The sequence below is a fragment of the Vicugna pacos genome, chromosome 2 (genome assembly GCF_048564905.1).
Source record: "Vicugna pacos chromosome 2, VicPac4, whole genome shotgun sequence".
NCBI lineage: Eukaryota > Metazoa > Chordata > Mammalia > Artiodactyla > Camelidae > Vicugna > Vicugna pacos.
In genome coordinates, this window is record NC_132988.1 from 120162373 (window position 1) to 120187020 (window position 24648).

Below are 24648 nucleotides of genomic sequence, written 5' to 3' on the forward strand. Positions count from 1 at the left end.
CCGTCTGGCGCAAAGGCGCTCGCACGGGGCTGACGAACCGCACCTTTCTGACTCGACGTTGTAAAGGTCTCTGCAGCAGTTTAAATGTGACCCCTTCATTTTAAAGCAGGAACACTGAGGCTCAGAGAAGGGAGAAGACGGCCCCGGGCACACAAGGAGCCACAAGCAGAGAGCAGCGGCCTGTGTGTGTCTGGAGACAGGCTGAGGCCAAGTCTGAAGCCCACAGCACCGCCTACTGCGTGTGCCCCTGGACAAGCTGCTTATCTTCTCCCCAGGATTCAGTTTCCTAATCCGCAAACAGGCGTTGTAATGGCAATCTTGAGGGAGGCCGTCAGACTCAGAAACCCTGTTTGGAGAGCACCTAGCAGAGTGAACACACATTAAGGGGTACCTCTGATTACTGTCAGGCCTAGGACCAAAGTGAGTGTCCTGGCCAGGCCTAGGGACATTCTGTATGTGAGTACGCAGCTTTTTATAGTTGGTGACAAGTAAATGAAAATTTCTCATCTCTGTCATAACCACAACTGGTTTCAAAAATACATGAAAAAATAGTTTCTAGCATACATAATTTATTTCCCATTATCACCACCAACATAGGAACTTCCTGTGTTAATATCCGAGTAACCTCTGAAGCCTTTAAAAATTCCAAATGATATTTAAAGGGGAAAACTATGAAAGTTCTAAACCATATGGAAAAAATGGCCAAAAACAAATTTAGACAAAGGAAAATTATGCCTCAAACTGCATATACATGTATTAACTGTTACTTAATCAAAATGGTGCCATTTCAAACTACTGAGGTAGAGGGAAGAATTCAAATTCTGTAAGGCTTCATCCACACTGGGTCCACGATCCCACACAGCTTTTCAAATGCAACTGAAGTAGAAGCCAAAGGGTAACTTCATCAGATGTCTACTGAGTTCCTACAATGCAGCTAATACAGGCCAGGCACTGTTCTTCAGCAAGTTCCTGCAACACTCAACTCAACACACAAAGACCTCCGCCCTTCAGGAGATGTATATACTGGCAGAGGGGGCCAGGCAGCAAATAAACATGATTAAGTAAATTGCATGATAAGTTAGGAGGACGTAGTGCCCTGGGGAGGGGACTGGGAGGATGGGCAAGGAGGGGTCAGCGGCAACACTGAGTAGGAAGGCTCCTGGAGGTGACACCACAGGTGGGGAGGGCACTAGGCACTCCAGGCAGAGACAGCTTGAGCCAAGGCTAACGGTGAGGACTAGATTTTGTTAGGGAGTGGGAGAGGGGGATAAAACTAAATCTGCTTATCACCATTTTCTTTGAGCATTGAGATACCGTGGTAAATAAGCAAACAAAGATACAAGGAGGGGCCACTCACACCTCACGTCCAATATGAACCTCAGTCCTCCCCCAGCCTCTTTTCCCTGCTTCCACTCAAACTCTTATAACTCATTGTCTGCAAAAATGTAATCAGATCAGGTCCTGCCGCTGCTTATCCTGCCGCTCCTATCAACGGTTTCCCGCAGTCCTTGGAATAAAATCTGAAATCTTGATCACAGCCAACAGGGACCCTCCCAGTGTGGCCCCCAGCCATCTTTCTGCCACACTGTCCCAGACACACGAGACTCCTGGTCTGCACAAAGCCAGCTCCTTCCTGCCTCACAGCCTTTTAAACAGCTCTGCTCTGTGCCGGCAACAAACTTATTCCAGCTACTTTGAGTGCTTTACCTCTTATCAGCCAGGTTTCAGGTCAAATTTCACCTCCAAATTTTGAGACACCTTACCACCCTAATTAGAGTAACCCCCATTCCCAGCTCTCTCAAATCACCGAGTTTTCTTTCCCTCCCAGGCGTTCCCTCCCTCTTTCAGAGCACAGACTCTGAAGCCGGGCTGCTTGGGTTCAAATTCCAGCTCAGCCGTTTACTGGCTCTGAAAGCTTCTTAACTTCTCTGGTTTCAGTTTCCACAACTGAAATAATGATGCTAACAAATGCATCCCTCATACAGTTGGCGCAGGTAAAATGCTTGGAACAAGTCCCTGGCACAGTAACTCAAGTGTCAGCAATTAGTAGCACCACAAATTCCCTGTCTGTCTTGGAACGCTGGCACGTAACCCTCAAAAGGGCAGGAGACTCGCCTCTCACGCTGTCTTCACAGGACCATGGTCTAAAAGGCCTTGATAAGCATAAACCGAGGAACAAAGACACATCCAGGTCTCACACTCCGGGCCGGCAATGCTCATCTGAGCCTGGATCCAGAGGCGTCTGACGTAAGAAAAGCCGTCACTCGGCTTCACTCAACCACAAGCGACACAGGACCGAGGAGACTCTGGGACAGAGCAGCCGCCTGCACAGGCTCCCAGCCGCAGTCCACCACTCACTGGGAACTGCAGGCTGCAGATGAACACTCTGTGCCTCAAACTGGGTTTTGTGTTTTGAGTCACCTAGGTGTTACGTTTCTAAGCGTTACATCACCTCCCAAAGTTGGTATGCAAAGCCAAAGCTGTGTCTGTCTCTAGCTGACAGGTTTTGGAGACTCAAGCAAATGTGACTCCCAGGGCAGGGCAATAAGAGAAGAAAAGGAGAATTCTAGACTTGTAGTACCAGAGTGAGACCCAGAAGGACAGCAGGAAGACCCAGCCGAGCAAGTCAGGAAGCACAGACTGACCGGCCACATGTGAGTACGGAAACCTCTGTGCAGATCTGATAAGGAAGGAAAAACCCTCCGCAATCTGGCTGAACACTTTAGGAACGACTGTCGACCACCACCAGCCTAAGACAAGAATGCTTCCTCTGAGAAAAACACGGATCAATAGCAAAGAAATACTTTAAGAGTTACAAATCCGTAGGATGGGAAAGTATTTAGTGATAAAAATGACCTTATGAGTGACATGTCGGACATGGCCAATACTTTAAGTTGTTAAAACAGCACATACGAAATTATACTGCAGCCACGAAACAAGGCGAGTGCATAGTGACAGAGTCCACGCAGCTAAGCAGGGCTTCTGCTAACTCTCCAGCACTCCGCAGCCCCAGGCACGTGTTGGCTAAGCTAAAACCAGGCTGTTTGCCTGGCTCTTTCTGAATGGTCCCGAGAGCTCTGTTCTGCCCCCGTCACCTGCCTGAAATCAGTCTCCTATGGGAGGGTGGCAGTGCACGAGTGGAAGACGCTCAGGTCCCACAACAGCCAAAAGACAGTGATGCTTCATGGGAAAGAGGAAGGATTTGAGGTCATCAGGGTTCAAACTGCAGCCCAGATACTCACTAGGAACATGTCCTGGGCAAGCTCACTATTTCTACCAGTTTTCCCTTTGAAGAAGGGGGACAATAATGAAATCTACCTTACAAGACTGATGAGGACTGGACACAATATGCTCAATATGATGCCTGCTGTTACTATTATTTCAGCAATGAAGTCCTGGTCACCAGCCAGCACAGCCATGACAGCTGGTACCTGTTCCACCCATCAAGTCAGCTCTGTATTTTCACACAGGAATGAATACCAGAGAAACTCCCTGAAGCTACTGAGTAGACAGACATGGCGATTAAACAGAAAGCTCTAGTCACTGAATATTCTGATTAATAAAACTATCAGTTTTCAAAACCTGGAATATAATAAATCATTCTTAACACTAATAAACACTGAGCATATTAACGTTTGGTAGCTGAAATTGCCCTAGAATTATTTTATTTATCTAAATTAGTATCAGCAGCTCTCAAATATAAATCCCATTTTTAAAAAAATACCAAACTCTTTGGCACTGAGGGAAACACTGAAATGTCTGCATATCCCTTTTGTTTAAAAATAAAAACAAAATGGCTAAAAATAAGATCTAACATCTGTATATGCATAGGTGCTTTGTTTTTTGTTTTGCTTTGTTTTGATGGGAGGAGGTAATTGGGTTTATTTATATTTGGAGGAAGTACTGGGGACTGAACCCAGGACCTCGATGAATAGGAGCTTTAAAAACCTTAACATAAGGCTATAGAAATTTTAGAAATAAACTCTTTTCAATGAGCGGTAAAAACAACTTGGAGGACAGCAGAAAACATTCACATTCTGCCAACTACTGACAGCTGACTTTACCCAGACACCGTTAACTGTGGAAGACCTGCATCAAGACACAGGTGCAACGTTAAGCAGCATTTCCACAAAGCAGACATTCGCCCAGCGCGGGCCACCCTTGTCAAAGGGGAAGAGAAGTTTACCCCTTCCATGCTGTCATTTAATTCTTAGCTAAGTAATAACTATCACCTGAAACGAGTAAATAATTCATTCTTTCCCAGGTATGTTATACTGTATGTCTAGGAAAATCTGGCACCTTGGCCTTGCAGCCTGACCTTCTAGGGTTCATGCAGGATAGAAAATAATCCATCTAGTCAAGTCTTCAACCCCAAGCCTCAGATGAATAATAAAGCTTTGTTTACTTGGGGGAGGCAATTCTACTCAGGAACCAAGAGCACGATATACTTCAAAATGATTTCTACACAACAGTTGAGAATATTTCTGAAAAAACTATAGCATATTTTAACAAGTCAATAAAAACATAAAGCACTCTCAAATAATTGTAACAGCACAAATAAAATAAACACCCCCAAAATGTGATCCTTCTCGAAAATCCCAGTTGCAGGGCCTTGCTTAGAGCGAGAGCTCAAAAATCAGTTGCTAAATGAAGGAGAACACAATGTCTCAAACGATTGCCTGAAGAGTAAACCTGACATTGGAAAGGAAAGTTCACAGTAAAAGAAACCCCCTCCAATGGGTCAGGATTAAATATGAAGTTTCACTTCCCTTCTGGCTCACATTATCTTGAAAAGGAAGCAGAAGTATCAGCAAAATTTCCCTGCTTTGACGGATCGGAAGTGGCTGCTTTATTCGGCATTTCTCTGATTAGTAGGTAAGAACGAATGTTTTTCATATGTTTATTTACATCTGAAATTTCCATTAGGGTCTATTAATTTCTTTGTCCACCAACTTATCTATTGAAATCTTGACATATTTACTTCTACAATTTTTTTAAAGTCTATACCTACATTGACCTTTTGTTGTATTTGACATTCCCATACTATTAACTTCTATATTTTTATTCATAAATAAGCAAGTATTTTAACATTTTACATACTTAGGTCTGCAAACCTTTTCCTTTGACTTCCTTTTAAAGAAAAAGTCATCATCCCTTCAGAGGCACATGTCTGATAAAATGTTCCCCAAAAGTTTCAGGCATTATCTCTGATAAACACTTTACTCTGCTCTATCTCTACATTCTCTGTAATTTTAAACATTTCTCCTGACTCCATCTGGAATTTATTTTCATGGATGTTTTCCAGCCATCTCATTGCCAACAGTCCCTTCTCCCTGGAGACACAGGGGCGTGTCTTTCCACTCCCCACCACTGACGAACATGTCAGCCCTGTGCCAGCAGCGCCCCCCTGCTGCCTCCTAATCCACGCTATCTGACCTCAGGAAGGTTTATCGCCTTTTCCACCTCAGTTTCCTCACTTGTAATAAAATACAGTCAAGTGACGTTCCAGAGTTGTTGGGGCAGTTAGAAATAATAAGCATAAAACATCCAGCACAGCATCTGGCACATAGTGGAGACCCTGTAACAAGGAAGTATTTTCATGCTCTAATACCTGACGAGAATGTAAAAGTAACAGGCCACACAGTCCACCTCACAAACTTCAAGGACATTAAGTTTAACCAACTAAAAGTTAAAACACATTATTTTAATTAAAAATAACATCCTATTATAAACTCATTTTATCTTTTTATATTTTAAGTAAAACTACTGTGTTCTAACTGTCAACACACGCACCACGGATTAAGTGGGGCGTCTGACTCAACCCCTAAGCCAGCGCGTAGTCTAGCTCCCTGAGAGGCTCGGGTGTGGCTCTGAAAACAGCTCTGGGTGAGGCAAGTAAAGATAAGCCAACCAACCATCTGTTTAACTGAACACAAGTAAGTGAACTTTAATGCACCCCATCCTGTTTTTATTTCCAAAATCTGTCACATGACACTGGTACAGAAAGAATCTGGCTTTGGTCTTCATCAAAATTCCATCAGCCTCTCAGCGCTAGCTGACTGGTAACCTGGCTCGGTGCATGGCTAGGGTTCAGACCCTGGGGCAAGCCACCTGGGTTTGAGTCCGGTTTGCCACTTCCTGGCTCTGTGTCCCTACACACATCACTTCGTCTCCTTCTGTGCTCAGTTTCTTCATTAGTCAGTGGGAATGATACGATCATCTACTTCCTCGGTTTAAGGTTAAAGGAGTTAATTTATGCTAAATGCTTCATACAGGGCCTGGCACACAGCCAACAATAAAATAAATGGTAGCTATTCTTACTGGTATCATAAACAGCAGCAGCACCTTTAAAGGCTGACTGAGTATCTTCAAAAGGACACCAGAAGAGCGTTCTCTGACGGGACTAAGTAACTGTCTTCCTTGATACGTGCCCGGGGACACACAGCGCCACTTTCTAGAGTTCCCTCTCACAGCTCTGTGCTACCAGTTGTTAACATCATTGCTCGGCTGCACGCTCGCTGAGGTGGGAGCCCTTACAACGCTAACGCTCTTCCTTCTCACATCCCCACGCAATGCTTTGAGCACAGGCCTTATAATACTGACTAATTAATATAAGACAAATAAAGAGCAGTGAAACAAACCTTAGAAGTACACATTTTTGGCACCAAGGAACTTGAGAAGCCGCCCGATCACACAGATGATAAAACAGAGCAAGTGACTTCACCTAAGTCTCATATGCTTGCCAAGCTGTAGCTGGCTCCCCCTCATACCAAAGAACACCAACACACCTCACTCACTCCACTGACCCTCAAGCTGGGCGTTTTAGAATCACCTCATACCGAATATGCTTTTCCTAAGTTTTAAAACAATACACAACCACTATTTCCATTACTAGTAAATACCTGGAGATTTCAAGTAAGGCAAATACTTGAGAGGCCCTACAACTCAAATCAGATTTTCCATAAAAACAAATGTTATTTGCATGTAAGAAATACATGAAACCTTCAAGGGCTAAACAACAACAAAAACCAAAACCAAGAGAATGAAACTAGAGCTCTGAATCACTCACAAAAAGTGACATTACCAGAGGTCAGTGCCAAAAGTCTACACTGGTAGAGGTAAAAAAAGGAAGAGCTGGTGTAAGGGGGTACAGACAGTCTCAGGCGGAGTAACCCTGGCTTACAGCAGAAGTAAATACAATCCTCTCAGGAAAAAACATCCTCAGTGTTGATTCCTCAGGTTCTTCCACAGGTTAAAATCAACCAAATATTAGGTCCAAGTCAAAAATTCAACAAACCCAAAAACAATCTCCATGACTGACAGTCATCAGAAAAAATCAATCATAGGTCCAGGCCCCCAGAGGCGTCAGACACAGAATTATAACTCAGAACACAGAATAACTACGTACGAAATGTTTAAAACATAAATTAATCATAAATATGACAAGCCACAGGGACTATGAAAAATGAGCAGGCAGACCTGAAAAAGAAACCAAACAGAACTCTTAGAAACGAAATAATTTTTAAAAAATTAATCAACTAATGAATAGCAGTTTTGACACAGATAAACAGGAACAAGTGAATTAAAAGATAGATACGAAAAAAATTACCCAAAAACCAGCACAGGCAGACAAGGAGGTCCAAATTATGACAGCAGAGAAGTGGAGGGCAGAATAAGAAAATCCACTGCACATTTACTGGACTTACAGGCAGAGATAATAAATAGTAGGGAAGAGCTGACATCCAGAAAGAATGGCTGACAATTCTACATGATGGAAAGATGTGAGTCCACAAACACTAAGCAAAACAAAGAGATACCTGCACCTCGTGCACATCATAACGAACCTGCAGAAGAGCCAAGGCAAACATTTTTTTCTAAAAGCAAACAGAGGGAAAAAAAAAGACATCACCTAAAAAGGAATGACAGACTACTGGCAAACTTGTAACAGAAACCACAAAAGTTGAGAAACAAAGTATCTTCAAACTACTGAAAGGAAATACATCTGTCAATCTAGATTTTTATACCAAGCAAGAGTATCTTTCAAGAATGTGAAATAAAGTCATTCCAGATGAACAAAAACACAGGTACCACCTACAAACCTATAGCAAAGGAGCTTTTAAAGAAGAAAAAACAATCCCAGAGAAAAAAAACAGAAGCGCAGTAAGAATTGTGAGTAAAGAAACTGCTAAACAGTTTCCCAATTTCACGTGTCCGGAGGGCCAGACTGCGGGGTTTCTCCTTGAGGCAGAGGTGGGGGAACAGAATACAAACTGTGGGGGCTGGAATCATGGCAGAATAGGCATTTAGAAAGTTTCTCTCCCTCTCTGACCACGCATCAGTTGAAAGGAGTGCAGCCAAAACTGTAACCAAAGGAGGCAGTATGCTTCCAGAAAAAATCTCAAGGAAAAGTATTGCAGGCCAACAGTAGCAGCTGTTTTGGATCAGGCTCTAAACGAAAGGGTGGAGAGATTCAACCAGTTAGTGTGAAACTTGGAGATAAAGTACTTCTCCCAGAATACAGAAGCACCGAAGAAGTTCTAGACGGCAAGGATTATTTATTTAGAGATGGTGACATTCTTGGAAAAATACGTAGGCTGAGATGTCACTATTGAAATGGCATCACGTGAAGCTGCCCATTCCACTGAAGTTCTGAAATCTTTTCATCATGTAAATAATTTCCACATCTCTCTTTTATAATAAATTTAATGAAATCCAAACTAAAGGCATCCAGTGTCTCTAAAATTCAGGTTCACTGTACTGATAGAAACATTTCCAAATAAAAATATATAAATAAAAAAAAAGAAACTGCTAAACAGGAAAGTAAATCTAAAAATATTTTTGAATAATATAGTGATGATGATGCTGTTCAATTTATGAGGTTAAAAAAATTAGACTAAAATACTGAACAATAGTAGTATGGAACTTAATCATTAAGTTTAACTGGAATTAAAGTATCTTAGTGTCTTTGGTTTGCCTGGTAAGAGAATATGAAATTAATTCCAGACTTTGATAAATGTGCATGGCAAAATTTCAAAGGCAACCACTAAAAGAACATGATAGAGTACGTAATCTCCAAGCCAAAGGGGGAGAACATAAAAACAACTGGGTTGTTCAAAAACTGACACAAAACATACTGTAAAATGATAGAAAAAGTACAAATTTATCAGAATCACAATAAATGTAAATGTACTAAATTATGCCAGTTAAAAGACACATATTATACTGACTGCAGTTGGCTTAATAATGGTCACCAAAGATATCAGTATTAATCCCTGGAACCTGCAGATGTTACTTTACATTGCAAAGACTTTGGAGATATGATTAAGCATGTGGGGATGATGAGACTCCTGGATTTTCTGGGTGGATCCTAAACGCAATCACCAGTATCCTTGCAAAAAGGAGGCAGAGGAAGACTTGACTATACAGACTTACAAGAAAAGGGCGATCTGACCAGGGACACAGAGCCTGGAGTGACGCAGCTACAGCCAAAGAATGCTGGCAGCCAAAGAAGCCAAGAACAGATTCCCTCCTCTAGACCCTCCAGAGGAAGCACATCCCATCGACACTCAGATTTTGGCTCAGTGACTTGGGGCTTCTGGATTCCAGAACTATGAGAGAAAAACTTCTCTTGTTTTAAGGCACCAAGTTTGTGGTAATATGTTACAGCAGCCACAAAAAGCTAATACACCCATAAAACATAAGAACATGGCAGAACGTCTGAAAGGGAATGGATGAAAATCGGCGTGCTAAGCAAATGCCAACCAAAAGGCAGCTGGAGCATCTTTATCAACGTGAGACCAAAAGGACCGTGGCAGATAAAAGCACTTCTTTGGGATGGAAGAACCACCATAAATAATGATTCAAAAAAATTCAGTTCAACAGGAAGAAGAAAACATACATGCCTAACAGAACAGTATCAATACATATGGAAGTAAAAACTGCTAAAACTCAAAGAAACTGACAAATCTACCACCACAGTGGGCAGACTGACCCATACTGAGTAGATTAACACCAAAATACTGCTCAATTATTAATTTTTAAAATTAATTAAGAAATTAGTAAACAGAAAGAACAGTGTAATCAAAAGTGACATCATTAGAAGCACACAGAAACTTGCACCTCCCTGCCTTCCAAAATAATTAAATTCTTAAAAATACACATTCTTCTCTAGAGTACAAGGAACGTTTAAAAACATCACCACATGTCTGGATGAAATAAAGACAATCTCAACAAATTCCATAGAATCAGTAGCATACAAACCATTACTTTGATCATAATGCAATTATAACAAGTCAAAAAACATGTTTTAAAAACTTTTTGACATTTAAAAGCACACTTTCAAATAATGCATGGGCCAAGGAAGAAGAAATCATGAAAATTTAAACATATTTACACAATGAAAATATTATACTTGGAAACTGTTGGCTTTACTAAAAAGCTACTTCTAGAGAAATACATAGCCTTCAACACTTCTATTAAAAAATTAGTTCCTATTGTTGGACAGTGAGATTTGCTTCCGTTATTTGCTATTTAAAAAACTAAAAACAACAACAACAAAAGAGTAAGTGACCAATTTCTAAGAAGTTACAAACAAAATAAACTCCAAACCATTTAGTAACCACACTTACTATGCTTTATATATATGATTTCTAATCCTTTAAACTACTCTGAAGGTTACATCGTATCTTAGAATATCACTACAAATGTCCCAATCACCTGAGGCTTTAAACATAAACCATATATGCCCTTTCAGGAGAAAAAAATGTACATCCTATAAGATGTAACTCATGTATCCATTCTTATAAATACCATCCAGGCTTGACTTTTACTGAGAATAAAGATGATGTCACGGCTTTTTTCACAGCACAGTGAAATCTGGGGTCAAGAGATGAAATAATGTACAGATAACTCATTTTATGAGAAAGTTACTGGCAACCTTCCATAGTTATTGTCAGCAAAATCTGCACTATTTTCATGAAGATTCGACTTCACCCCAGGGCATTATGAAATAATCAAAATGGAAATTATCCACTAAGAAAAAGTAAAACAGACTTTAAAATCGGTAGCTTCGGGGGGAGGGTACAGCTCAGTGGTAGAGCACGTGCTTAGCATGCACAACGTCGTGGGTTCAATCCCCAGTACCTCCATTAAATAAATAAATGAATGAATGAATAAACAAACAAATAAATAAAGAACCTGATTACCTCCCCCCTCAAAAATAAACCAAAAAAAAGAATTAAAAAAGAAGTATAATTTTTTTAAAAATCGCTAGCTTCAGTTTTATAAAATAGAAATGATAAAAATAACTGTGGGCAAGTGATATGAAACATCTCAATGGCCTGAACAGCTCTAACAGGGATCCACCTCATGCCACTACAGAGAAGGCCCTACAGGAGTTCCCTGTAGTCATCCTCGTGGGCTACCTCCCCGTCCAGTCTGAAGAGCCATGAGCCCTTGAAGCAGGACCTCTGTTCTTATCTGATTCCCCAGTGCCCAGTGCAATGCCTGGCACACTGAAGCCCTTTTTAAAAGTTCAGTGAATTGAGGAGGAAGTGGGGGGGGTGTATATGTATAGTTTAATGAATTAAGAAGCCTTCTTAATGTCATTTCTAATCTAGAGACAAAGAAAATCCATACCATCATCACTTGACTAAAAGCTGGAAAAGGAATGTTTCCTTCAAGAAATTCCCTGCTTTCCAAATCAATCCATCAGTCAAACGCCCTATGCAGAAAACAGTGCACATTCAATATTTCAGACATCCTAGGTCAGTGACATTCCTGGTGGTTATTCCGCCAAAGAGCGCTGTGCTTCAGTTCCGGGGATGATGCTCAGAATAAACCAAGACAGAGTATCTGGAAGGTGGGGTCATTAAGTTCCCCCTAAGGGAGCGGACTAACTTCACATCTCTCCTACTAAAGTAGACTCAGCCCTAAAGGGAGCCATTCCATGAGACTCAAGCACCGTTTCTACCCTCCCTTCTTGCCTGAAGCTCTATGCAGTAACAACTCGGTTAATGGTATCACCTGGGAACAAGGCTGGCCTGTTAACTAAAATATTCTTAAATCTTAGAAAGAATGGCTTAACCACAAAGTTCCTGCAAACTGCAAATACTGTAGCTGTAACAAACAAAAATATCCCTGCACAGAGCTTTAAAAAGAGAGAGTGGGAGTAGCTAGTAAAGAGGGGAGTTTTTTTTATTATTATTATTGCTTTTCTGTGCCTTTTCCTCTTAACATCTGCTTCTCCCTCCTCTGTACACTGTTAAAGGAGGAAGGGAAAGGAAAGCACTGACAGCAAACCTACGTACAACATGCATCACGGGCCCACACCACCTCCAGTTAGGTAAGATTGGTGCTACTACTATTCCTACTTCAAAAGAAGAAAAAGATGAGTTCGAGAATCTCACCAACTTGGCCCAGGGCTACATATTCTGAGTGGCACAACTGGAACTGCATCCTGACACTACATCCCTAATACCCCAACCAACAGCTGACAACTGACTTTAGTGAAAATAAAATTCTTAATGCAGCATTTGCATTTTCACAGCTTTTTTGACATTCACGTATAAAATTCATATGTGTACAGTTCATTGGGTTTCAGTATATTAACAGAAATGTGTAACCATCAACACAACCTAATTTTACAACATTTTCAACACCCAAGAAGAAACCCCACATACATCAGCAGTCACCCCCCATTCCTATTCCTCCCTCCCCTCCAGCCTTTCTCTGGCCTCTTTCACTTAGCATGAAGCTTCCCAAGTCCATCCACGCACAGCATGGATCAGCATTTCATTCTTTATCACTGGGTTTGTTTCCGCTTTTCGGCTATAAAGAATAATGCTGCCATGAACATTCATGTACAAGCTTTTCTGTAAATGTATGTTTTCACTCAGCATTTGCCATTTTCAGAGAGTTTTCACAACATTCTCTTCTTTGCATCTTATAACCACTTCATTTTGTGTCAGAGAAAACTGAGACTGGGAGCAGTTAAGTGACTTTATCACCCACTGCTGGGTAACCCTCAGTGAACCTGCAGTAAACTCACACCCTCTGGCTGAAGACTTGTTCATTTCTTACCACCAACTGCTTTGTCTCCTCCACAAGGCATTTTAAGCAGTAGCGTGCAGATGAGAAAAACTCTTTGTTTAGGTGAGGAGCTCCCTGAATCACTCTCAGTAAGTCGATCAATGGGGTAAATTTAAACTAAGTCTTTCAGAATAAGAGAAAGGGAGAACCAAGAGTCTGAGACAGGATATTCTAAAGGTCCCTCCCAAGTGGGGGCCTCCTCCTCCCCGTGGAGACACTCAGAGCTGCCATCCCAGGGCGCTGCAGAGGCACACAAGGGGCCAACCTCCACTGAGGCCAGTCTCCGAGCACGGCCTGGGCCGAGCATAAGCGCGCGTGTGCCTGTGGGTCACACCCGACACCAAGCGCAAGCTCCCAGCCCCGGGCCCCCGGGCCCCAGCACAGAGCGAACTGTTCTGACACGGGTGACGGGATCTGAGGAGCGTACGCTGCTGTGGTCGATCATATAAACCCCCTTCCCAACCTCCCGAAGCAGCTCAAAGGCTGACAGTATCTTTGGTAATGAGGTTCAGGAATACGGTTAATAACTGTATTTGTAATACATAACAGCCATTTACTGACAGCTTACTGGATACCTTTTATGTATTTAATTCATTTAATCTTCACAGTAACTGCAAAATAGGCACTATGATTACCTCCACTTTCTTGTGTGGTGAAAACACGCAGTTGGTGGGAGTATAACCTGGTATAACTTGTTAGGAGGGTAATTTGGAAATAGCTATGGAAACTAAAAGTACCAATATCCTTGACCAGGTACTCTCAATTCCGAGAATATATCTACAGATACACTTCACAGTGCCCAAGGACAGAGATGCGAGAGTATCAGCTGAAAAAGTTTGTAACAGTTAAAACTGGGAATCAAATCTCAATTCAGCAGTAATAAATTATACAATATCCATAAAATGAAATACCTGAGACTATGGAAGAGAATGGAACAGATTCATGTGTGCTGTTACTGAGCATTCACAAAGACCTATTAAGGAGGAGCGAAGTGGGTTTCGTCATGAGTAGTACTTTATTTTTTAAAGGAGGTCAAGTACATACCACCGTTCTGGCTGCGTGCTCTCGGGCAAGTCACTAAACCTGTCGCATAGCTTCTCATCTGCAAAATGGGGTAACAAAGCTTCCCGCACAGTGCTCAATAAAAATTCCTGAAGCTATTACTGTGACTACTTCGTGATTATTTAAGGATGATGCTACTGACAATAACTCTGCCACCATTAGACGGGCTCCCCAAAAACCTCAATTTCACACCTGTACTCCCCAGTGCCAGGCACCAGGCGCGCAAAGGGAAACTGGCAAACAGCACCTGCTCCGGTCCCTCGTCTAGGTCACAGCCCACGAGGGTCTTCTCCTCCAGATGTCTGGCCCACGTGGCCCGCCCCTTCAGCAGCTGCCATCAACAGGCAACAAGAAGCCGTGTGCAGTGAGATGTGTCTCCACTGCCCATCCGTTTCCCTCCAGATGGACAGAGGTTCAATCTCTGATGAACTGTCACCTCCTCAGAGAAGCCTGCCTTACCCCCCATGTGAAACAGGCCCTTGCGGCATCATCTCTCCGCCCTCACCCTGCCGCCATGGCCTTCACGCATTATTCCTACCTGATACTACAGTGTTTTGTTATTACCTATCTCTCATTCTAGAACGTAAGTTCCCCAGAGAGGGGGATGTGTCTCAACCCCTGTGCATCTCATTCCTGCTCTGTCCACTGTGCCGAGTTGAACCCAGCATATTAGAGGTGCTCAACACCTGTGTGTGAAGAGACAGGACTGATACGCAAGTTAATAAAAGCTACAGAATGGAAAATATTCTTGCAAAGTAACTTATTTTAAAATGACTGTTGCCATTTTATTCTGGAAGAGCAAGTTCTCAAGTCACTGTTCAGTTAAAAATTAAGTGGCCTGCAGACTCCAGTCCTATTTTATTTAAAATGCCATCTTTTTCCTATGGAGCATAAATTCATATTAAAATCGTATCAAATAGGCTCAACATTTTTAAGGGATCAAACCAGTGTCGTACATTAGTCATAACACCTGCTTAAGAAGGTGCTCCTGGGATAAGCAAAGCTCAAAGGGCAGACGGCACTAAACCCGCTCCCCTCGCCCCGCCTGCCAAGCACCCCGCGTGCAGAGGGTCAGAGAAAACATTAACTGCTGAACAGTTCTGTTAATGTTTAATGTTATGCTATGTTATGATTCCTAAATGTTTTAAGGAGCCATGTGATAGCTAGTAAGCACTGAATAAACTAAACAAGTATTAGCAAATTTAATCTGCTACTTAACCAAATCTTAGATTCAGCTTTTAAAACCTTACAAGACAGGAAATTCAAACGAGGACATCCCTTATCCTTATCAAAATAACCTGCCAAAGCATGGGGGAAGATAAAAACAAACTGATTTCTAGGATTCAAACATAAACTGTTTTTGTTGGTGGTATTGTTTTAGTGACTTTAGCTTCTCAAGAAGGCTAGGAATTCAATTTGTGTAAAAAGAATAATGGTGCCATTCACCATCTCCAACACAGGAAAAATTTTAAAGTCCTACTGCTAACATAACAGAACAGAGTTTAAGAATGTTTATAGGACTACATCATGATTCAGAACCCATCAATGAAAAATTTACAATGTCTGGAATCCAACAAAAAATTACCTGATGAGCAAAGAAGCAGGAAAATATACCCTATCGAGGAGCTAAGTCAATCAAACCCAACCCAGAACTGAGAGAGAAGTTACAATTGGTGGACAAGATCACCAGAACAGGGAGTACAACGGTATAACATACGTTCAAAATCTCAAACAGAAAGATGGAAGATATAAAAATGATACAAACTGAACTTCTCAAGATGAAAGCTACAACATAAGATAAAAAACTACACTGAACAAGATTAACGGTAGATTAAACACTGTAGAAAAGAGAGGAGTGAATCTGAAGATAGAGCAATAAAAAACAATCAAAACAAAACACACAGAGCAAAGACAAATGAACAGAGCATCCATGAGCCATGGGGCAACTTTAAATGGTCTAACCTGAATGAAACTGGAGTTCTTCAAAGAGATGACATAGAGAAGAAAAAATTATTTCTTAAAAAATAGCCAGAATTTTCCCTAGTTTGATGAACACTAAAAACCCAAGAAAGCTCTCAATGGATCCCAAGCACAAGATACACGTAAAAAACTGCGGAACACAGAAGCACATCAAAATAAAACTGCTCAAAACCAGTGATAAGGGAGGTCTTGAAAGCAGCCAAAGAAAAGGACAACGCATGTAGAAGAACAAGGCACAGACGGCAGCAGACTGCTTACAGGTGACGCGAGCAAGACGGCAGTGAAGCAGCATCTTTAAAGGGAAAACTGAAAGACTTCAGTCCCACGGTTTTGAGTTCCAAGTCCCTGGGTGCAAATCTGTAATTTAGTATAGCAAGTCTCTGTCATTCATCTGGCAAGATTAGCTATAATACACACAGCATCGGATTTTTTCAGTACGATGTTTTTACACCCAAAAGGCATGAGATTAACTGTTGGAGATGCATTCAAGAGAAGTTAATGCACCATTAGTAACGGTTCCTCTCTCCTTTCTTGCTCCCAAGTATAATCTAAATATACGATAACAAATCACACACTTGGGCATCATCTACCGCTTACAAAGTACTTTTCCACTTAATTTCATACAAACTCTCTGAAGTAGATAAGGAAGGTATGGTCATATCCACTGCATAAATGGGAAAACTGAAGCTCAGAAAAAAGAGAAGTGATTTGCCCAAGGATGTGAGGTGGAGTAAGTGGTGGAGGTGGGGTAGGAAAGGGGCCTCGCCATTCCTTAGGCTCTTCCTCTAGGCCAGGTATAATGCTAGCTTAAGATTCACTGGGAGCGGGGTGGGGGGGTGGTAGAGCTCAGAGGTTAGTGCACGGTTAGCATACATGAGGTCCTGAGTTCAAGCCCTAGTTAAAAAAAAATTAGTAAATAAATAAACAAACCTAGTTACCTACCCCCCTCAAAACAAAACACACACAGAAAAGATTAATTTGGCAAAAAGAGTTACACAGCTATGTGTAACCAGCCCTTTCTAACTCCAAGTAGCTCTTTCTATTAAACCACAGCTGAAATATATTAAACTAAAGGACAAACATAAAATATAAAAATTCATTCTGGGATACAACTAGAATAATGAAGTTGAAAGTTTAACTCAAAGAAAAGTAAAACAGATTCCTTAATGAAGAAAAGAACAGTATTTCGCTTACTATAAAGGACAAGACCCCCAACGACTGCCCTACAGCCAACACCATGTGACATCTCAGGGTAGTGTTTCTCCCACACAGCTGCTCACTGCAGGCCGAAGCTGGATGCAGTAAAAGAAGGTCCACTGGCAGACAAAACAGTTCAGTCCAGAAGGCAGATACCTAACTGGACCTAATGATAAAATTTAGACTCCGGGCAGAAATCAGCAAATGCCTGCCCTCCCAAGCCAAATCCAGCTCACTGCCTGCTTTTATAAGGGCCACAAGCTAACACAGATCTTCAAAGGCTAAAAAAAAATTTTTTAAACATAAGTAACGACAGACATGAAATCAATTTAAATTTCAGAGCCCATAAGGAAGGTTTTATTGGACAGTTATTGATTCATTTACGAATCCTCTATGGCTGCTTCCATGCAACAGCAGAACTAAGCAGTTGAGAGATTACACAGCTCTCAAAGCCTGAAGTACTTATTATCCAGCCCTTTACAGAAAAAGTTCGCCGACTCCTGCCTTAAGGGAACAGATGGGTCTCTAATTTTGCCATGAACATTATTTCTCAAAACTAAGCTTTCTGAAAATTAACTGAAGATCACTACTGCAACAAATAATTCTTAAAGACCTGCTCTCCCCCAGGCACCGTGCAAGCCTGGGGAAACAGAGCACTAGACAAGGTGCAGCGCCTGCCCTCACGGGGAAGCCCAGGGCCCACGGGTATAGCCAAGTGCCTAAGTAACAGGATGAAGAAAATATACAGACGAAGGGCAGCACAGCCTGGTGGCTAAGAGCGTCATCTCTGGGGTTAGACATCCTTGGTCTGAATCCCAGCACCACCAACTCCTATGGGACCCTGGCAATCACTTAAACTTCCTTGGTTTTCTTCAACTGAAAAAAATGATAATAGTATCTACGCAATAGGATTGTTTTAAGGATTAAATGAGATAATATATAAAAAGTACAATGACTAGCATACAGCAAGTGTTTAAAAAGATGAAAATTCAAGTTTAAACTGAATTTCAGGAATTCTATGTTACCAGCTAAATGGTATCCCTATTTTTCAACAGTCATTTAAACGCTGCACCCAACGTGGGTAACTAACCCCACCTTCACAGACAGTAGTCCTGGGTCCACTGCAACACTAGTTATATAAGGGACCACTGTTCTAAGAGCAAGTCCATAAAGCAGTGGTTCTTAATCAGGGAATGCATTTGAACCACCTGGCCCAGGATCAGGATTCAAGTCTAGGTAGGATCTCTGTGTATGTGTTTAAGCCACTGCCATAAAACGTGGCTGCAAAAAATTTAGTCTAAAAAAACCTGCCATTTCTCCTTCACAAAATGCCATTTTTTCTTTGCCCACTGAGTCCAACTTTCAGTCTCAAGTTTAATTCTACCTTCTTTATGTAGCCCTCCCTGATGGCATTTTATTTTTAGCTGTCATTTTCCTAATTGTCCGACAATTTCACAAAGACTTCAAGAGACTGATCCTAAATCATTCATTCATTCCCCACATACTTATTGGGCACCTACTAGGTGTCATGCTAAGTGCTCAAAACACAGTGGGAAGCGAAACCAAGGTGCTGTAAGAGATGAGACTGGAGATGTGGGAAGAGGACAAACCTTGAAAGCCTCGTCCTGGAACTCGGGGCTGACGGGCCATGGAGAATCACTGAAAGCTCTGACAGGGAAGTGTCACAGCCTGGTCTACGACTCAGAACTCATTCTAGCAAGAACACAGAGGGGCCAGCTTAAACAGTGGATAAATATCCACTGCCTTAATGGAGTATCATTCTTGTGGAAGCAAAAACAAAAGTGAACAGACAATCAAAACTGAAGAACAGAACTGTCTGAGTTAGTGAGTGACAGGGAAAACCTACATTAAGAGGGCAGTTAAGGAGGATTCTTTAAAAGACATTTAAGCGGAGTCCTGAAAGGTGAGAAGGAGGGGTTGTAAAAGCACTTGTTCTAGGCAGAGGGATCAACATGCAACTCTCTATATCAGAAACGAGCTAGGCAGGCTGCAGGAAGACTACTGAGAACGCAACATACCTGAGGAAGCAGAACGGCAGGGCGGGAGCATGACAAGGAATCCGGATTTTGTTCTACATGTAACAAGAAGTCATTGCGTTGCTTTGTTTTGTTTGTAAAATTACTTATTTCATTGTGAGTGCATCATCCAATTACATGAGTCAAAATCTGAAAGATTTATAACGTTATACAGAGAAAAGAAAGTCTTGTCCCACCCCTGCCCAAGAGCCTCATAGTTCCCTAGAGGCAACCGCTTTATCAGCCTTTGAAGGGTTTCAGCAAGACAGAACATGATCTAATTTACACCATGTAAGTCACCCTAGCTGCCAGGTGGAGAGTAAGCAGAAAGAAAGGACTTGGGGAAACCAGCTAGAGGCTGCTGCAGCAGTCCAAGGGAGACAAGGCGGCTGCTGGGACCCAGGTGGTATAGTGGGGATGGGACAGAAGGGCTGATTCAGGATGTATTCTGAAGGCAGAGCTGACAGCAAGACAGCATTAACAACTATACTTGTAGGCTTCATTTTCCACACACTACAACCTATGAGTCTAATATTTTAGATCTTAAAGCTTAAATACTCAGGATTCAGTGAATATGTAGATTTATAATGAGTGAGAGAACAATAGGAAACAACAGAAAATTACTAAAGTGTGATGTTAACAACTTGACTAATAATGAACTTACTGTGTCTATATGAGTCAGATGATTTCATCTCAGAAATAGCATTTATGAAACCAACCCCAAATTATCACTGCAATTGAGGGACTGAAATAGCAGCTGCTCAAAAAACTTAAAATGCAAAACTAGTCTTCAACACTGTAGCTTTAACTACCACGTAATAGAGAAGGCTAGTCTTCTCAATAGAACAGAATTTCAGAGCATGACATCACACCTCTGTGAAGTACTTCCTTCCATTCTGATAATTTTAAATGTACCGGAAAATTCTCACCAAATCACAGTACAAGAAAAAAATGCCACTAACGGACAAGACACTTGTGTTAAACAGTCATTAAAAGCAGTCACGTCTTCTTAAATAAAGTATGATACAACCACGTAAAGAAGCACAAAGCAACTGAAAGAAGGAATGAGAAATATGTCTATATTACAGTCTGGCATGGATGCCAAATGTTAAGTGAAAAAAAGCATGGTGGGGCCAGAGAAATGCAAGTCAGACAACAATGACATACCACCTCGTATCTGTTAGGATGGCTACTATGGCTACTATCAAAAAAACAGAGAACAAATGTTGGCAAAGATGTGAAGAAATTGGGACCCTTTTGCTCTACTGGTGGGAATGTACAATGGTTCCTCAAAATTTTTTAAACAGAATTACCATATGATCCAGCAATGCTAACAATGGGTATATACCTCAAAGAACTGAACGCAGGGTCTCAAAGAGACACTCGTATATCCATGTTCATAGCAGCACTATGCACAATTGCTGAAATGTGGAAACAAACCGAGTGTTCGAGGGACAAATGGATAAGCAAAATGTGGCATATACATACAAAGGAATGTTACTCAGCCTTAAAAACAAAGAAAATCCTGACACAGTCTACAGCATGGATGAACCTCAAGAACATTATGCCAAGAGAAATAAGTCAGACAGAGAAACACAGATACCATATGATTTCACTTATCTAAAAACAAGACAAAAAAACCAAACTCATGGATACAGAGAACAGACTGGGGGAGGCAGTACAAAATGCGTGAAGAGAGTTGAAAGGTAATCCATAGGGAAAAGAAGGAATGGGTTACAGTCAGCCTTACATATCCAATGCTGCAGAACCACGGGTACAGAGGGCTGGCTGCACCTCGTTTTATGTTTGACTTTGAAAGCCTTTTAATATTTTACCAAATTAGAAAACAAAATTAAATTTAAAAAAATCAATTCCTTAGCCACTATTTCATAATAACTATAAATGGGGGTATAGAACCTTCAAAAATTACAAATCATTGTATTACACACCTGCAATTTATATACTATTGTACATCAAATACACCTCAATTTTAAAAAAAGCAACTTCTAAATGTAGAAAGCAAAATAAAAAACAAAACTCTACTACACATCTAGTGGAGGCAAAATCATGGAGTAACTATTCTAAGTGACTTCAAAACACAGTAATTTAACTACATATTCCAAATAAGGATGCAAAAAAGCCCCTCTTAAACAGTTTTTATTAGTTGGGGGTAGTGTTTGTATTATTCTTCTGATACTGAAATGTGTGTACAGTGTCGGATAAAACAATGAGTAACTAGAATCAAGATATCTGTCTTAGGGGAAAAAAGATACAGGTGTAAGATCAAGAAGGTTAAACACAACTCTGTCGAAGTGTCAGTAATCCACGATGTGTGTGCACTGAAAAGACCTGGAAACAATGATCAATTTAGTGGTAATGAACAACCTCAGGGCACAGACTATGATTACTAAATACTATTTTTTCATTAAAAGAAACCAAGGCTCCTTGGAAAAAATGGACAATTCCAGGGCTGGGACAGAAAATGTGTAAGATGAGTCTGGTACAGTATGTCATACAGAAAGATCAAACAAAGACTATTAGAGTTGTGTCCAAAGGATTTAGGAGCCAATTTGAACAAATTCTTACTGGACAATGATGCAATAATTTGAGTATCAATAAGGATCTACGATGGACTGAACCATATCAAATATGTTTAAATCCACGAGTTCACAATGACACAAATACATATACAGAATTCACTGGCTACTTCTGGAGGATGCCAACTTATTATTTCCAAAACTAGTAAGAGAGGAATTAAGCATTTATCTTCCCTTTCCTAAAAGAGCTATAATTCACGGTAACTAAATTACGGAGGGGAAATTTCTCTTTATAGAAATATTCCAGCTAATAAATGATTAAGTTATATAATTAAAATATCAACATTTTTCAATGCCTCAAGAAATACTGACTCTAAACACTGGCAAGAAGACTACTCATCTTTATCTGCATACTAATCTATGAAGTCTTCTTGCCAAAAATCAATCCAACCTGAATCTGATCACGCCTTAGATCCAACCAAATTAGAGTAAATGTACAGTAAATTCTGTATAGTTAACTACAAAACAGAATAAAATCCAGACTGTGTGTAATTCCACAGGACAAACCATCAATTTGAGCAACAAATAAATTACAAGAGATAACAAAAGATGGAGGAGGAGCCTACAGATTAAAACAAGTTACAATGTACGCATAGCATTTGGGCCCTGATTCAAACTGTTAAAAAAAATAAGAGAGAGAGAAAATCAAGAAAATTTTAACACTGGTCGGATATTTGAATTTTCCAGGGTTTTTTTAAAAAGCATCTTTTAAAGCATTTCAATATTTACTTTTCTGATTCAGTACAATGACTACTTGAAAGAACTAACCAAAACCTAATCAAGAGAAACAGCTTTTATAGTAAAAGCAGTAACACAAAACTGAATACCAAACAAAACCTTATCAGTATCAGACAATATCAAAGAGTTAAAAGAGAAAATGGTTAGCTGTAGTAATTAGATTTTGGAAAGGAAACGATCCCACCTTTTGGAGACTGGATAGAATTTAGATTCCTGTCATTCAGTGAGCCTCTGTAACTAAAACCACACAAGCAGTAAAATATCGCTTGTCCTGCCGTAAACCACATCAAAACTCTGAAAAGCAGTTCTGACTGCCAAAACCATCCACTTCCTTAAAAAACAACTTTACTATTCTAGTTTTCCCCACAGTCAGTCAAAAGGCTACATTACGATTTTGGATTTAAAAAAATTCACACGTGCGCTGGCATCTGCCCATTAATTGAAGACTCCATTGATTACAATCCCACCCTCATACAATTCACCCTCTTTGCCTGGTGCACCCTCCCCTCTCTGATGCCTGCTGAACTCCTGCTCGTCCACTCTGACTCATTTTCACCTGGGGCCTTTACTGATGTGTTTTGCAAAGACACAGTGGACCTTTCAGCAGTGTATTTCCTATCCTCATTAAGATTTAATCAATTTTTCATATGCAAAAAAAAATCGTTCTGTAACTCTCAAGCACTGCATACACCTATCAGGTGTGTTTCTGGTTCTTGGAGATATGACAACTGCTTTATGTCATTTAGGCAAATTCAGATGGTCACACCACCAGTAGTTTCAGATGAACCAAAATATTTATTTCAAGGTAGGTACGCATGAAATGAGCACCTACAAAATATCCTGAGCCATGAATTACAAGAGCAATAATAAAACTGTAGAGGCAGAGACCCTCTGACACCCCTCCTCCCCCCCAAAAAAACAAAGCGAAAAAGAAAGGAAAGAGAAGGAGGGGCGAAGACGTCCAACAGCCCCTTCACTAATGAAGTTGCAGGACAACCTTATTACCGTTCGCAGGCAGGTCTGGCTTTTCCCTTTTTCTCAGAAGCTGTCGTTTTTTAAAAACCGAGCTGACAGGCAGGATCCGGGTGCCTGAGTCTGTCTGCGCCTGTGCACAAACATCTCGAGCCGTCCGCGCTCCGGGCCACGGGCCCGGCCGTCGCGAGCACCAGGCTGACCCAACGCCCGGCCCGGACCCTGCTTTTCCACACAGACCCCGAAGCCCCCGCCCAGCCCACAGACGAGCTGCCCAGGCGCCCCCACAGACAAGCCCGCGTGGAGAGGCGCTTGCAGGGCGTTGGCCCCTCCGCACCCGGCCAGGGCCCACCGCCGAACGACGGGGACGCCTCCCGGGGCGGCCCCCCGGGCCCCCCGCCAGCACGGACCCGCCCCCCGCGCCGCCGCCGGCCCGGGGCCCGGCCTGAAGCCCCTGGGCCGCTCCTCCGCGCTCCGGGCCCCGCCGCCGCCCTGCGCAGGGGCCTCACCTCAGGGGCGAATCGCGGGCAGCGCACGGGCTCCCAGGTGCGAGTGCGGCCGCCGCCCGTCCGCTCCCGCTCGGGCTCCGGCTCCGCCCCCTGCCCGCCGCGCGCACCCCAGCCCGCAGCTCCGGCCCGCCCGGCCTCCCGCCCCCTCCGCCCTCGGCGCAGCCCCGCCGCCCGAGCTGGGTGCGGCCTGCAGCGGCCGCAGCCCAACAACGCGCCAGCCCACAGGCCCAGCCCTCGCCTCACCGCCCAGCAACGCGCTCTGCGATTGGCTGGCTGGACGCGAGCGGGCGGGCGCGGGGGGCGGGGCCAGGACGCGGTGGGCTCCGCCCGGGGCCGCGGCCTTTCGCGAGTCCCAGCAGCGGCCGCCCCGTCCGCCCCCTGCGGAAGGCGGACGGTCGGGTGCGTTGGGTCCCCGGGTCGCAGCCACACAGGCCTCGTCGCTGGAGCCCCGGGCCGGCTGTGCCAGCG

At 42.3% G+C, this 24648-nt stretch overlaps 1 protein-coding gene across 12 annotated transcripts in view; it reads right to left on the reverse strand.

The window, feature by feature from the left end:
* The window catches only part of ADD1 (adducin 1), a 73430-nt gene extending 49046 nt beyond the window's left edge, over nucleotides 1-24384 (reverse strand). For 3 of the 12 annotated variants that reach the window (XM_072946928.1, XM_072946932.1, XM_072946933.1), the window contains exon 1: nucleotides 24181-24344. The gene's annotated coding sequence lies outside the window, so the exon portion shown is untranslated. Of the gene's footprint in view, nucleotides 1-23704; nucleotides 23964-24180 lie in introns of those variants that run through there. The other 9 variants (XM_072946931.1, XM_072946954.1, XM_072946957.1 and 6 more) reach the window with 5 other exon arrangements.
* Between the last annotated feature and the right edge of the window lie 264 nt (nucleotides 24385-24648).